The sequence below is a fragment of the Hemibagrus wyckioides genome, linkage group LG18 (assembly GCF_019097595.1).
Source record: "Hemibagrus wyckioides isolate EC202008001 linkage group LG18, SWU_Hwy_1.0, whole genome shotgun sequence".
Classification (NCBI taxonomy): Eukaryota; Metazoa; Chordata; class Actinopteri; order Siluriformes; family Bagridae; genus Hemibagrus; species Hemibagrus wyckioides.
In genome coordinates this window covers 24075810-24090843 of record NC_080727.1, presented here as the reverse complement: position 1 = coordinate 24090843, position 15034 = coordinate 24075810, and the positions used below count along the sequence as shown (strand labels likewise).

At 41.6% G+C, this 15034-nt stretch overlaps 1 protein-coding gene across 11 annotated transcripts in view; it reads left to right on the top strand.

Annotated features, from left to right (window-relative positions):
- cadm1a (cell adhesion molecule 1a) overlaps positions 1–15034 on the top strand; it is a 312964-nt gene that overhangs the window by 49145 nt on the left and 248785 nt on the right. The gene's annotated exons all lie outside the window — the stretch shown is intronic.

Below are 15034 nucleotides of genomic sequence, written 5' to 3'. Positions count from 1 at the left end.
GATTATTCATTGTGCTGAGGGACTCTGCCGCAGTGTGCTGTCACTTTAGGGATGGAAAACACAGCTCATAGAATATTACTTTTCCTTTGTATTTGTGTCTCAGTAGATCTTGCACTTTTCTTCAGGTTTTACATATTGGATGAGTTATTTTTATTTTTATTTTTATAGACTGCTTCTGATTTGTTGAACTTCTCCTGCACCCATATCTTAACGTTATTCTAAATAAAGTCCATACTGTTTGCTGCTATGTGTTTTTTATATTCCTTATATTATATTTTTATATTTTCCCTTTTCCGTAAGTGAATTTGTTATGCTTTATGGAAATCCTGTTTTTTATTTCACTGACAGTAAAAAAAGCATTTCAGTGCATGTGGTACTGTGTATGGTTGTGTATGTGACCGGCAAAATTTGAATGCAAATTTGAATTCTCTCTTCTCTTCTTTGTCTCTCAGTTTAAATGTGGATGCATTGTGTGTGTGTGTGTGTGTGTGTGTGGGATGAACTTCCAAAGCCTGGGTGTCCTAGGTTGGTGGAGACTAAGGAGGACTGAACTACCTGCCATTTGGAGACTATGCATGTGTAATCAGTTGGTTATTTGGAGGTGGGCGGAGACTACACGTGTAACCCGTTGGTTATTTGGAGGTGGGCGGAGACTATGCATGTGTAACCCGTTGGTTATTTGAGGTGGGCAGAGACTATGCAGGTGTAACCTGTTGATCATTCAGAGCTGGGCGGAGACTACACGTGTAATCAGATGGTCATTTGAAGGTGGGCAGACACTACAAATGTGTAACCCATTGGCCATTAGGAGGTGGGAGGAGACTATGCATGTGTAAACAGCTGGTCATTAGAAGGTGGGCGGAGACTATGCATGTGTAACCAGTTGGTCATTGGGAGGTGGGCGGAGACTATGCATGTGTAAACAGTTGGTCATTAGGAGGTGGGCGGAGACTATGCATGTGTAACCAGTTGGTCATTCGGAGGTGGGCGGAGACTATGCATGTGTAAACAGTTGGTCATTAGGAGGTGGGCGGGGACTATGCATGTGTAACCAGTTGGTCATTAGGAGGTGGGCGGAGACTATGCATGTGTAACCAGATGGTTATTCGGAGATGGGTGGAGACTTTGCATGTGTAACCAGTTGGTCATTCAGAGGTGGGTGGAGACTATGCATGTGTAACCAGTTGGTCATTCGGAGGTGGGCGGAGACTATGCATGTGTAACCAGTTGGTCATTAAGAGGTGGGCGGAGACCACATGTGTAACCAATTAGGAGGTGGGTAGAGACTATGCATGTGTAACCAATTATGAGGTGGGCGGTACCTTAACAATCTTGAACAGTTAATCATTGAAAGGCTTCGTTCACGCCTGGTGTTGATGAAGATACGTGTACACCTGTCGTACTGCACGTGTGAGGACTTCACTGATGACTTTCACTTATATTTTAGATATCATTACCGCTAGTGAAGAGTCACAAGCATTTATTATGTTTCCTGCTGCATTGGTCTTCATACAGGAACGTTCCATGGATCTCATACAACTGTACAGACTGATTCAAATCTATTTCAGTCACATGGTCTCTCAACAAGACTTGCTGTACATGAGTCATCTTGTGTCACTGCGGTTTCAGCCACGGGCATTGCCTTCATGCATTAGACTCAGTCTTGCAATGACACAGTAAATGACTGTCCTTCATGGCTGTCTGGAACACGTGTCATGTGCCCCATACCATGTCCACGTCTGTGGTTTGAGTGATCGACTCACACCAGACACATTGGACCTCATTTGGACCATCTGTGCTTTCATCTATTTTCCCTGTGGAACCTGGAGCCTATCCCAGGAGACTCAGGGCACAAGGCAGGGGATACCCTGTACGGGGTGCCAACTCATCACAGGGCACAATCACATACACACACACACACACACACACACACACACTACAGACTATTTAGATATCAGTCTACAAAACATGGCTTGGACCAGATGGAAGAAACTGGGGTACTCTAAACAAACCCCCAAACACAGGGCAGAGATGGGAATCGAACCCCCAGCCTGAGAGGTGTGAGGAGATTGTGCTAACTCCGAGGCACCTGTACTGTACTGTAGTGTAGCACTATCCGCTAACAAATCGCTCTCCCAGGATGCATGTTGATACCAGGTGTGAACAGGGACCCATGAAGCCGTTTCTTCAGATCCGGGTTGATGAAAATGCTCCGTGCCACTTTAGCCGCTCTGTTGCCAGGGAGACGCCCTGCTCCCACAGCACTGCATCTTACAGCCTTAAGGCAGAGCAATGGACAGCAGCAAGAGAGAGGATGAAAGAATCCTTGATCAACTGGTAGTCAGATCTGTCTCACGCGCTCTCTGTTTTTAATGTCGTGACTCATTCAGTGAGTTCTTACATTCGGCGTGCCGGCATTAGAAATATTCACTTCTGCTGCTGACATGTTGTTGTCGAAACAAACGATCCTTGAACTTCTGCTACGGCTGTAGCTGCTGCAAAACAAGAATCTTCTGATCTCAGAAGATGTCATACTTAAAGTTTTGGGAACTGTTTGAATGCTAGGATAGATCAAAATTGACTCAATTGGAGCTCAGATTCTCTGGGGTATGACACTGACATCAGTAAGAGATCCAGAAGAGAGAATTTAATATATATATATATATATATATATATATATATATATATATATATATATATATATATATATATATATATATATACATATCATTATTATTATTATTATTATTATTATCATTATATTCTTGTTTGTAACTGTTTTGTTTTGCAGGCTGTATAGTTTAGCAGTCAGCTTCCTCCTGGGGATGTGGCACCATTTGTGAAAAGTCTATGACTGTAAACCTGTGTGTGACCATAAATCATCCTGGTCAGATCTGTTTAAAACACATAGATAGTGTGTGTATATCCCGCTGTGTCAGCAGCCTGACCGGGTCTAGCCCTTGTTCCTGGACCGTCACTCCAGTTATTCATAGAACGCATCAATGATTTATTGAATAACAAATCTTGAATAATGGGAGTCCAATCCATCACCTTGTCTAGAGATCCCTTGCAGCTGTAAAGCTCATCATCTGATTTATTTCATTTGTTAGATTTTTAAATTAAATTTGCAATCGGATTAAATTAGTTCTAAAAAAGGAGAGCGCTAATATAATTTTATTTCGGCAACAGTAACGTTTCGTCGGAGTTGAAAAAAAAAAATTATACGTGCGCAAGGTTATTTTTGTTAACCTGCAGAATTAAGAAATGGTCTTAAACAGTTGAGAATTAATTTTTGTTTTAATACCCAGCAGAGTCCATGCAATCCTCCTGACCGGTGCGCTCAACCTCCGTGGCGGACAATCACGTCGGAATTAGGAAAGCTGATTACTTCGTTGTTTTACTTCCCGCATTTTCGGATTAATCCGTAAAACTCGATGGCGCAGGCGAATGTTATGTGCCTAGTGATGGGGGTGAAAAAAAGCATATCATCTTTTATGTGGAGTGCAAATGCAATGTGGATTATTAATATTATTTTCTAATTGGGTCCCAAAAGCACAGGGAAATAAGTGGCTTAGTTTAAAGCATTATCATGCCACAGAAAGTTTTGACGAACGCTGAAAGCTTTAATTTATAAAGCTCTGCATATTGAGCTTGCTTTTGAAAGAGCCCTAGCCTAGAAATTTAAATGACAGTCTTGTGTTCACCAATTTGAGTGCTAAGTGGTGAAAAAAAGGCAGCCTCCATTCCCCATTCAATCTTCACTCCTCTTCCTCTTCCCACGACCAATACAACTTAAAGGCTCTTCCTATCATGACAATGCCACACTGTCCGTGATCATGTTCTTCTGAAACGCATTATTCTTTGGAACAAAGCAGGTTGAACATGTTTTTAGACATTAATCAGTCAGGCTGCAGATGTTCTTTGCGTTGAGAGCTACACAGACATCATATTAATATAAATATTATGCAAACCAGCTTAAAGGCGGAGGCTCGGGTCTGCGTGTAGGGTCTGGTTTCACACGATCACGTGCATATAAAAGAGTTAAAACAAACTAGGATGAAGAAAATAGAGCATGCTTTCGTTTGGTCGTCATTGGAATTCAAATGTTAAGCTTGATTTTGATTATTGTAGAGATATGTTTCTGTCTGTTGAAGCATGATGGGACATGCACTTTTTTTACCACAGCACTGGTGTTCCATTCAGCCGACGCAAAGGAAATCAACCTACCAGACGTTTTCATTTAGAATAAACAAATGAATTATTTTATGGCTGTAAGTCTGATATTAAATGAGTCAGGATGCTGTTTGCTTTCAGCGTGAGATGTTTTTACCTCCGGTAACCTCACCCAGGATAACCTGAGTTCTGGAGAACCTTACTCAGAATTTCAGAGGTTGAAGATAACGCCTTCACATTTCTTATGAACAAACACTTGGGGCATCTCAAAAAGCAGAAATGGGTTCAATTTCAACATTTACTTTGAAGATAGAAACATTTGTGTGAAATACTTCTGAACTCGACTTTCATTTGAGTCATTAACCCCCAGTGTGGAGTGTGACATGACAGACACATTCAGTGCTGATCACGGACATGAGCAAACAGGATAAAAAGCTTTAAAAATGATTTTTTTAATAATATTGCCTCCATTGATCGATCTTCTGGTAAAGTTGTGTATAAATGTTCACCTAAACAAACAAAACAGCAAGCCTAGCACTCATTATTGGTAATCAATTATAAAAGAAAAAAAATCATGATCACATTTAAAATATGTTTAGCTGGTCAGTGCTGGCGTGAAGAAATGTGGATTTGCTTGTTTGTGTATAGATTAAGGCACGCAGTCAGCTGTACATTGTGCTGATGTTCAGTGTCCCTCTTTAGGGCTCATTACACAAAGTAGACAGAACATAGTTGTGTGTAAAACTCCTCAGTTATATAGTTAGCACTGTAACGAAATTGTGTTAGATCTTCCAGAGCGTCTTTATGGATGTGCTTCACTGGTCAGATCACACAGTGCTAAGAACGCTGAATGAAAGGACACGTGATGTTGTGTATCTCTAACAGCAGATTTGGCTTGGATCCGTCATGGCACGCCCATAAACGTGACGCTGGATAGAACCGGTTGCTTTACATGTCGGTCAGATGACCTCTTGGGTGGCCACTAAAAGCTGCTATTGCAGTCCAGTTTTTTTGTCGTCTGCAGTCTAAGGGTCTGGCTACAGGAGATAACTTCTAGGTTGACCCCACCCACATCCTCCAGGCACGAGGGCCGAGTGGACAGTTTGTTGTAGGATGAAAATAATGTAGTATATATGGCCATCATCATCATCTGATCCCAGCTGAACAGCAGCAGGGACTTTTTGAAGGATGTGTTAGGCTACATGCTGCAATCCAATATCACCATTTTGAGGGAATATCTTTAGTAAGCGCAGTGTTCATCCTTCCAGTACAGCTCCAGAGACTGTAAAATCTATGCCATTGATGCGGTTCTCACTAAGACACTGTTTTTTTTTTTACTCATCAGTAAGCATTTCTTCATCAGTGAATGTTCAGCATGCACTTTTCAGCAAAAATAGCCTGATACTTGTTTTTTTTTGAGGGGGGGGATCCTTCCACTCATGTTTTTTTCAGTGAATTGATCGATAAGAAAAAAAATATCTTCAAAAATACCCCCAAATTTGTCTTTGTAAGAAAAGCCACAAAAGTTGAAAGTCACTCCCAGCTGGTTAGATTTTGTAGGATGCGGATAAACTGTCAGGCTGCTTCACCACCATTATTTTACCCATGGGAGCTCTCGGTTGGCACCGTATAGAACCCGAGGGCCGATCAGAGATTTGCAGCGCCGTAGGACTGCGCAATAGATTTCCAGCATGCTTTGTGCTCGCCTCAGAGCCCGAATTCACAGTGCTCTCCGCAGTAGCTTTAGCTTTAATACCGGACAGGACGTTTAATTACATCGGGGTTGCATGAGCTCACTTTAATTGGAAGTCCTGTCCTAATTTGGTCCACTGAGAACTTAGTTATCGCACAGCTTTTTGCTGTTAACTGGATCTGGATTTGGCTTGCAACTTAAACACAGAATGAATTGATGAAGATATGCGGGAGAGAGGGCTGAACGGTTTCAACACACACTGTTACAGGAGGAAAAAAAAGTCGATACATACCCTCTGGCTCGCTTGTGGTGCGGCGCGTGACGTCATCCAACCCCTATTTTGTACGGATCTGCCATATTTGTAATTCTGCAGCACTTTGTGTGCCATTAGAATGCATGCTCGTGTAAGGGCTTGTAATGAAACCATTCGAGAAGGTAAGCAGTGAGCTGTGATCAGTCTGCCAGATGCTGTTTGGTTTGAAATGATGCTTATACTGGGTGCATGGAGAATACCGGAGATTCCGCTCTTCCTCTAGCATATGGGTAAATAATTAGGAATTTTGACTGCAGAAAAGAAAGCTGGAATCGCTTCACAGGATATGTTTACATCCAGTAAATCCAGGAATTCATTCCGTTCACTGATTCCCAGTAAGCTGTTTATACAGATCCTAATCTGGACCAGGAGCACATCCTCACTCACGGGATGGACACACTCCGCTTTTCACTCCATCAACTTCCATCTGTAGGCATGAGAATCTCGGAGACGGGAAACACGGGCTCTGTGAGGAGGAGATTCACGTTTTGCTGCGTTCCTGTGAAGACATATGACCAACAGGAGCTCGGTCTCTTCAGAAAAGCAGAAAAGATGGAGGAAGCAGTGAATATGGAACAACAACACAACTTAAGAATATAAAATCAATATGAATAGAGAAAGTGCATGAGATGATAGTACTGGTTGCTGTGGATCCATCAACACAGACACATTAGTTGTTTAAATTTTGAACACTGAGGAAGTAAATATCTTAAGTGTGATCACTACGTTAGCCGGCTAGTTGCAAACAAGGGTAAAATAAATTAAGAAAAAAAACCTTTTGAGGCATGATGTTATATCCTTTATGCTGTTGCTCGTATTCTCAGCGGTCTCTCTAAAGAAATTGTGCATTCTGAAAGTCGAGTGCGAACTCCCCTTCAAACACACCTTCATAGAACAGTCAAGATTCCGCTAGCTGCAGCAATCAGACCCAACGTTTTACATACTTGTTATTCTTTCTTTTAATGGATTATTAAAATGATTATCAAGCTTGTTTCCATCAGATAGGAATTTCATTCTGCCTCAGTCAGTTTATTTTCTTTCTTTTTTTTAAATTCAGATTGAGCTGTTAGTCAGATTATTAGGCTACACCGAAGTACAGCTACCGAAGGACAAAAATGAAAGTGATCCTGGTGGACCGGGCTGCACTCGATATTGGATTTCTGACAAGTGACAAGGATGATGGAACAGGAGCTTCGGAAAATAATTTACGGCTGTACTTGGGTCAGTCTTTTGGGATTAATTAGATTGTGGAAAGCTCTTTCTCTCCCCCATGTTTTTATGACTATTTTGCTGTCACTTTGAGTTTGAGTTTTGATTTGTGAATGGGAACATGCACATATTTTTAATTTTTCTTTTTTTTTTCTTTGTCTTCTTTATTTCCTTAACACATGGCTTTGATAATCTAAAAGAATGCAGCTTTAGATGAACTAAAAAAAGTGGAAACATGATATATTTTGTTGGTGAATCATGCTTATATATGTTTTAAAAAATGAATAAAAGTTCAGTTTTCATTTCACATAGTCCTTAAGGAAGTTTACACTGACAATACCCGAAGCATCTGAGGTAACTTTGTACCCCCTCTTCCCTTCCCTTCCGTCCCGAAGCTCTAAAGCTCAGCATCTTCGGCCTGATGGATTGGAATGAGTAGTAACAGATGCATGAAGAGAGCCCACAGAGGATAACGTGTTGGATTAAGTGTCCAGAGGCATTGGATTTACTCTGAATGACTGCACTGAGAGCCGTGAAGCCATGTCGCCAGTCAGGCAGTTTTTATAGACTGTCCCCTAGGCTCTACTGTCCTGGATCTGTGAGGAGACAATGCGATATTTCTAACTCACACCAGTTCCAGGTTAAGCTTCACAGGGAGGCATATGGCAGTGGTTTGTTTGTGAGCGGCTTGTGCTACGGCTATGTCAAAGCTGCATCAAACCAGCTGCTCAACATACAGCACAATATCACAACAAATGATTCATCCACAGTATGGTTTGGAAACTCAGGCTTTGGATGGCACCAAAACTTGTTAAAGCCACCCCCAAAAAAGCGTGTATATCATCGCCTGTAGGTGTTAGGAGAGCAAAAAAAAAAAAAAAAAATTCTATTTTCCTCATTTCAATGATTTCTCCAGAGTTAGCATTTAGAAAGTGGTGCACAAAAGCACAGGCCAGGTTCGCCTCCGCTGCGCTATTAATCATCAGTCAAATAACTTCCATTAGATTCGAGGGGGAGAAAAACATTTAAGCGGCGAGGTTTTTGCTATGCGACGGCGGTGTGGCGTGCGACTCTGAGCGATAAGCCGAGGGGAGAAATGAGCACGGAGCGCAACTTGTAAGAATGATGAATGGGGAATAATCCGCATCCGGGCCTGGCCGTTTCCATCACGGCACGTTTTCTTTGGAGACACATTTACCTGTCAGTGAGCTCCTTACTGAAATGCAGTAACGGGCATTATTTCTGAGCAGAGAGGTACAGCAGCGTAGGGGCGGAGGGAAAGCTGCACTTTAGCTGATTGGCGCAGATTGTGCTAAATGGACCTGCGGTAATTCTCAGCAGAAGGAAATAGATCACCCTTCTTGAGGCTGAGGTTTTTAATGATACAGGGCCTGGGAAGAAGGTGCTAGCTTTTAGAACAAAGTCGTGGCTCTTTGCTCGTGTAGGGTATAACAGGGGCTGAGCCGGCTTGTGTGTCTACGGTAATAGAAATTAACGTTAAACACAGGGATGAGGACGTGCAGAGGTGGCCTGTGGGGGGGACGTAGCCCAAGCCATTTAGACGACTGTCTACATCTCTTAGCGTTCGGCTAGGGAGTGGGTTAGACAGAAAACAGCCCAGTACAGTCGTGCTCCAGCTGTCCACTAGATGATACATGAAGCCTGCAGCTAAAAGCGTCCTTTATGTCTCACAAGATTATTATTATATTACCTAAAAGTCTTGTGTTGCATTCTGTACGATGCTACATGCAGTACAATACAGAGGTTGTGTTACATATGGTGTACATGGATAAAGAAACATATAATGTACTATATATTTTGACCAACTAAAGACTAGGTACATTCATTTCACTGTAGTTTGTTTCATTTGATCAACATTTATGCAGGACAGACTTCTACAGCAAAACATTTTCAGCTTCAGTTCAACTTAATGGACTCTGGTTCAGATCGTTCATCGTGACTACGAGCGCTTCGGCTGCTTTGACACTTCCAGGCTTTAAACTAGCTAAAAGGGAACATAAGTACATCTAAGCACATTTCGTGCATTTTTAAGGAATTAGACCGTAAAATTTTTAGAAATAATAGCACAGAAATGATCTTTCTGTGAGATCACCTGTCGTAATAAAGGTTTGCTTCTCAAACAAACATTAACATCAGATTTAATGTTCCTTTCAGTAAGCATGTTGCAGCAATGGTTTAGGAACGTTGTAAATAACACATTCTCAGAAACATGACGGATCCAGAGCACATTGGGACCAAACATATACAGCAGCAGAACTTTCACACAGCATTCTTCATTCATTCTGGGAGTTTTATTCTGGGAGTTGTGGTGGCAAGAGGTTGAGAAGGTCAGTCCAGACTTTTCTATCCCTGGCCACAGATTCCAGCTCGAGACATTCCCAAGCCAACTGTGGGTTGTGATGTCTTCAGTGGGTGATGGGTCTGTCTTGGGGGATCTGTCCTGTGTCTGATACGGCTCTAGCAGGAACATCCTTGTCAAATCATCTCAGCTGGCTTCTCTGGATTCAGAGGACTAGCAACTCTGCTCTACTGAAGCTTTCCTGGCTTGTCCAGTTCCTCACCCCATTATGGACAGTAAGCTGACAAATTCTGTAAAGAAACCTCATTTCAGCTGCTCATGACCTCTTTTCCTCATTCCACAGATGTTGGCCTTAAGTTAGTATAGAGATGCATCTTTGTCCAAAACTTGAGGTCCTTCTCAAACACCACAGGCCAGTACAGCATCTGGAACACTGCTACCGCTAACCCACTCCATGTCAATTTCATGCTCTTGCCTTTCATCACGTGTGAATAAGGTCCCAAGATACTTAAACTCCTCCACAAGGGGCAAGGAAGCATTTCACTCTTTTTTGGGCATGGACTTCAACGTTCAAGTGTCTGCCAGAGGTCCATTTCGATGGTACCAAGTGAAGACCAGACATTCTGTCCACTTAAAGCTGTTAGCTGCGGGCTCAATAGGAACTGACTGGAATGTTCATATCCCAGCACCACAAACTGCCACTGTTGGGCACTTGAACTATGCCCTTAATCCTCAACTGTTAAACTCGATCCTTTCTCAATTGTAAATCGATTTGTGTAAAAGTTTCAGCGAAATAAAATAAAAAAAAATGTCAATCAAGCTATCAAAATGAACATATGGATGGTGCAATTTGACCTGAAGCTATCACCCTCATTTTCCAGTCCAGTTTTTAGACCTAAACTGCAAATTTCTGTGAAATGATGTCATTTTTGCTGTGGTCACACTCTGTCAAGAGGCGTTTATTTAAGGAAGGAGTCTTGTCAGTAAGGTGACTGTCATGGGGTCTTCAGGATAGTTGTTTCTTGGTAGACATAGCTTGAAAATTTCTTTGAAATTATGGCACAATGTCTCCAGCAATCACAACAGGCCCCATGGCCTTCACGTTCGGCCGGTATAGACTCCACTTCTCAGAAAAAACTACTGATTAAACACACCTGTGTTCAGGTTGCCTCACACCACACACACACACACACACACACACACACACACAGTTTAAATGGGTTCTGTTTCATTGTATGAAGTGTTTGTTCAGTTTTACACTTAGCACTCGACAACACCAAGCCTTTTGTTTATTGCGTTGCTGTCCGGTTTTTGACCCCCATACTTTTGTGTGAGGGTCAGACAAAGGTGATTTAAGGTTTTGTTGATCGTCTGACTCCTGCCTGGACTCTGACTACAGTTCTGTTTCTGATTGTCTGCCAGGTTTATATTAAAAAAATATTTACCAGCAATCGCATCCGTCTCTGTGATACTATATATAATACACGCTAGATAAATTCTGGCACTAAACAGTACACTCATAATATCACATCTTTTACCGAGATGCCAGAGAAGCAGTGTTTTCCCAGTCCAGATGTTAGGGAATTCCCAGGATAGACATTTGCTTTCTCAGCTTCTAAAGCACCTACAGTAAACCCATTATACAATGTTCTTAATGGCTTGCTTCAGATGTTTTGGAAGGTGAGAATAAAAATGAAGGCCAGGTTAGGGAAACCCTGGGAAACTGTGTGTGTGACAGGAAGTTATGATTTTAGGAAATTTTCTGCAATGTAATTATTTCTAAATTTACCCTGATTTTGCAGTTTCAGTAGCCAAAGTCCTGTGGGACTGCTGGTAAACAGGGTTTCAGAACATGCAGGATAGTTTCCTCTGCCTCTTCCTTCCCTCGCTCTCCCTTTTCAGATGCATTAGAGCAGAGAGGGAACAGAGTGTGTTGTGTGTGGAGGTGTTGGCGTGCTGCCGCGTTGTGCCTCACGTTCTGTTCTGATTTCCTGCTCTTTACGCCATGCGGGTGGTTCCTTCCAGCAGAGATAATGAGAAGTGAATGCATTAACCTTGTTTTCATTTACTCCCCATAGATCCCATTCAGGCTACTGTCACCACTCCGCTTGAAACGCAGCCGCTCTTTGTCCTTCTGCAGAACCTCGGCAGTCTCGTGACCTTGCTGGTTGCATCGGTTTCATGGGAGATGCTGGGAGTTTGCGCTGGACTCTTGGGCTTGTCTTAAGTTTATCCTAAGTATAAAAAAATAAAAATAATACACAGAGATGAATTTGTTCTCAGATGGGAATTTTGCACGGGTACCAGTGCATTTTGTTCAGTAATTTCATTCAGTCAATCTTCCTGATGACTTTGGAATGCTCAGCTGGAGGACGATTATCATCAGAAGTTAATAAGAAAATACGTTTTACACCCCCAAATTAAATCAGACACTATCTGATTTTCCATTTTGTTTTTGATGTACAGCTCAGTTCATTTGAGTTTATTCTGTTGTGGATTTGGCAATCGTTATACAACATCATACATAATATGCTCACTCTAGTTTATTGTTTGTACTAGAATAACAGATGACAGAGGAGCATACACTATTACTGCAGGCTAATAATAATAATAATATTAATAATATGAAAACAATGTTGTTTATCGAAGAGCAATGTGAGTCATTTTTGCTGTGGTCACACAAGAGACGTTTATTTAACATTTTTCTGACGGAGTCTTGTCAGTAAGGTGACCATCATAGGGTCTTCAGGATAGTTGTTTCTTCTAGAGGCTGGTGAGGAATGAGCGTTTATAGCTGCTATAAAGTGATAACAGGAACTAACTCATTTCATGGATGTTCCTCGAGATTAACTATAAACTGAAATAAGTATTCTTTAACTGATAGGAAATTGTAAGTGTTTGCAAATCGCTAAAGTATAAAAGGAGTAAAATGCGTAGGGATGCAATGTTTTAGGAAGATATCATTTCTCTGTGGGAAGTGAAAGTCCGCTTCATGTTAGCTCCATCACACCACACTGACATTGGTTTTTGTCGCCCCATAACAGCTCACCCCAAGTGTTTTATTCCTTCCCTATATACGACCCCAGTTCAAAATATGTACATACAAAAAAAAGGAGAGAAAATATGTGCATTCATGAAATATACTGGATGTCTAGCTGTTCACGTCTGCATAAATCCCACCATTAAATCTGTGTGAATGTAAGGCCTCCGATCCAGAAAAGGTGGCCTTTTTAAATTCTGTTTTATTCATGCCTAAAGTGGGACCCGGTGCAAATGAAAAGGCTTCGTAGCCTGCAGAAAGCATAGTAGAAACCTGTACCTTTGATGCTCAGTGTTCAGTCTTGCCTCACTAACTGACCTTTTTCACAAAATCCTGGCACTGAAGAAGCATACTTGGCAAAGCCTGCCACTGCAGTTCAGTCCCTCTCTCTTTTTAATGTGCCCCTTTAATCAATCAGCACTTTCCTCGGGTATATGCGAAACGACCTTTATGCAATTTACTGAAGCTCAGACGTGAGACAGCTCTGTGCAGCAACTTCCACTCTCTCTTTCACCTGTCTTCACAACCTTCAGCTTGGCACCGGATTCCCTGAGCTACGTTCACACACCGGCTCGTTTCGTTGCAGTACAGCGTTGGCTCTAATGATCCCTTCACGTTTATATGGTGTTTTTTTTCTGAGTCGGGTAAAAACGTGATGTGTTTATTCAGTGAATGAATGACAATGATGAATTTATTCAAATGTGTTTTTCATAAAATATATATTTGGTTTGAAATGGAAGCAAGTTAAACATTCTGACCAACTACAGTTATTTTGTTGCTGTACATTAGCTTAACAAGTTTTTTTAATGATATTTCCCAGAGCAAATCTTTTACCTAACACTCGTGACTTTTACTCCCTCGACATTACAAAAAGATCTCTTCTTTCTCCTCACCGTCTTTTCAACGTCACTACTCCTGTCTATAAGTCGTAAAGTGATATTTTAGCATTAATCAGCTTCAGGGAGTTAATTATGAGCGTTAGCCATCTTCTGCTAAGTACACTTTCTATGTGTTGTATCTATTAGCATTGAGCTAGTTTGCATCATTATCTGTTGTCAGCTTTAACGTTTTGTGCATTTCCTTAGTGAAAGACATTCATTTACCATCAGTTATTAAAATTAGTGTAGTGTAGTTTGTGGTTCTTTTGTGAGTCTTTCTTGTACGTTGACTTTACTGTGGTTAATAGTAAATTGCTTCAGCACACTTCAGTCGCTAACATTTGCTAACTCTAGACAGCTAGACAGGATAATGATTGATTAACTCACTGATTTCACTCCAGCATTTTTTTGCTAAGTAACTGCTAACAGTTAGCTATTTAGGACGGCTGCTACGTTTGTTGTAGCTCAAACAGCCGCTAGTTACACGTCAAAACTGATCAGGCTACGGCCAAATTTAAACATTTAGCTAGGTTTGGAGGATTTATGAGCTGCTAATTCACATGGAAATGGTTAACATTGAAATATTAATGAAAGTTGAAATGAAACGTAATGGGAAATTTAGGCGAGTAAAATTAGCTATTTGCTTTTGAATAATGTACTGAAGTAAATGTTAAAGTTTACAAGCGTTTATATTTAAGTAAAGTAAAATATATTTCCCAGACGTTGTTAAGTACAGTAATCGATATGATGGAATATAGAACAAGGCAGAAAAGCATGGTCTTATTATAGCAGTCTAAGCTAGGAGAGGTTTATATCATCAACAACTTAAATGAAATGAAATGAAACCAAAATGTCTGCTTCCTCCAAACCTAATTAACTCGACTGCTAGCGTCTGAAGAGGCTCAGCTACACAGACAGTCTGTCAGCAGTTTTTGTGTGACACAGTGATTTGTAAATGTCCGTGAGGGAGCGACCCTGCTGCACCTCGGGAGACAGCTACTGGAGGTCACAAGATGGCCTGAGCAACGGCAGCAGACTGAAGGCTAGTTAGAGCCCTTAACAAGAGCCATGTTCCATCTGTTGTTCATCGGCGTGTTAAAAAAAGTGAAGAAGAGGTGACCGTCTCTTTGACAGGAAAGGAAGTGGGGGCGTAGGCAGTGGCGGCGCCAGGCTGGGCATCTGGCACTCCTCTGGGACAGCTGTTCCCACAACCTGCCCTAGGGTGCTGGATTATTTATGCTTTCCTACACACTCTTATTTATTAATGGCGTATTTGCATATGCAGAGTGGCGCGGCGCGGCGAGGGGCCCTGGAGCAGCAGCCGCAATATAGCGTCACGTGTACAGATAAGTGGGAGATGTCACTTGGGCTTGAAATGAAACGCTTCTTAGTAATAATGGCAGTGTCG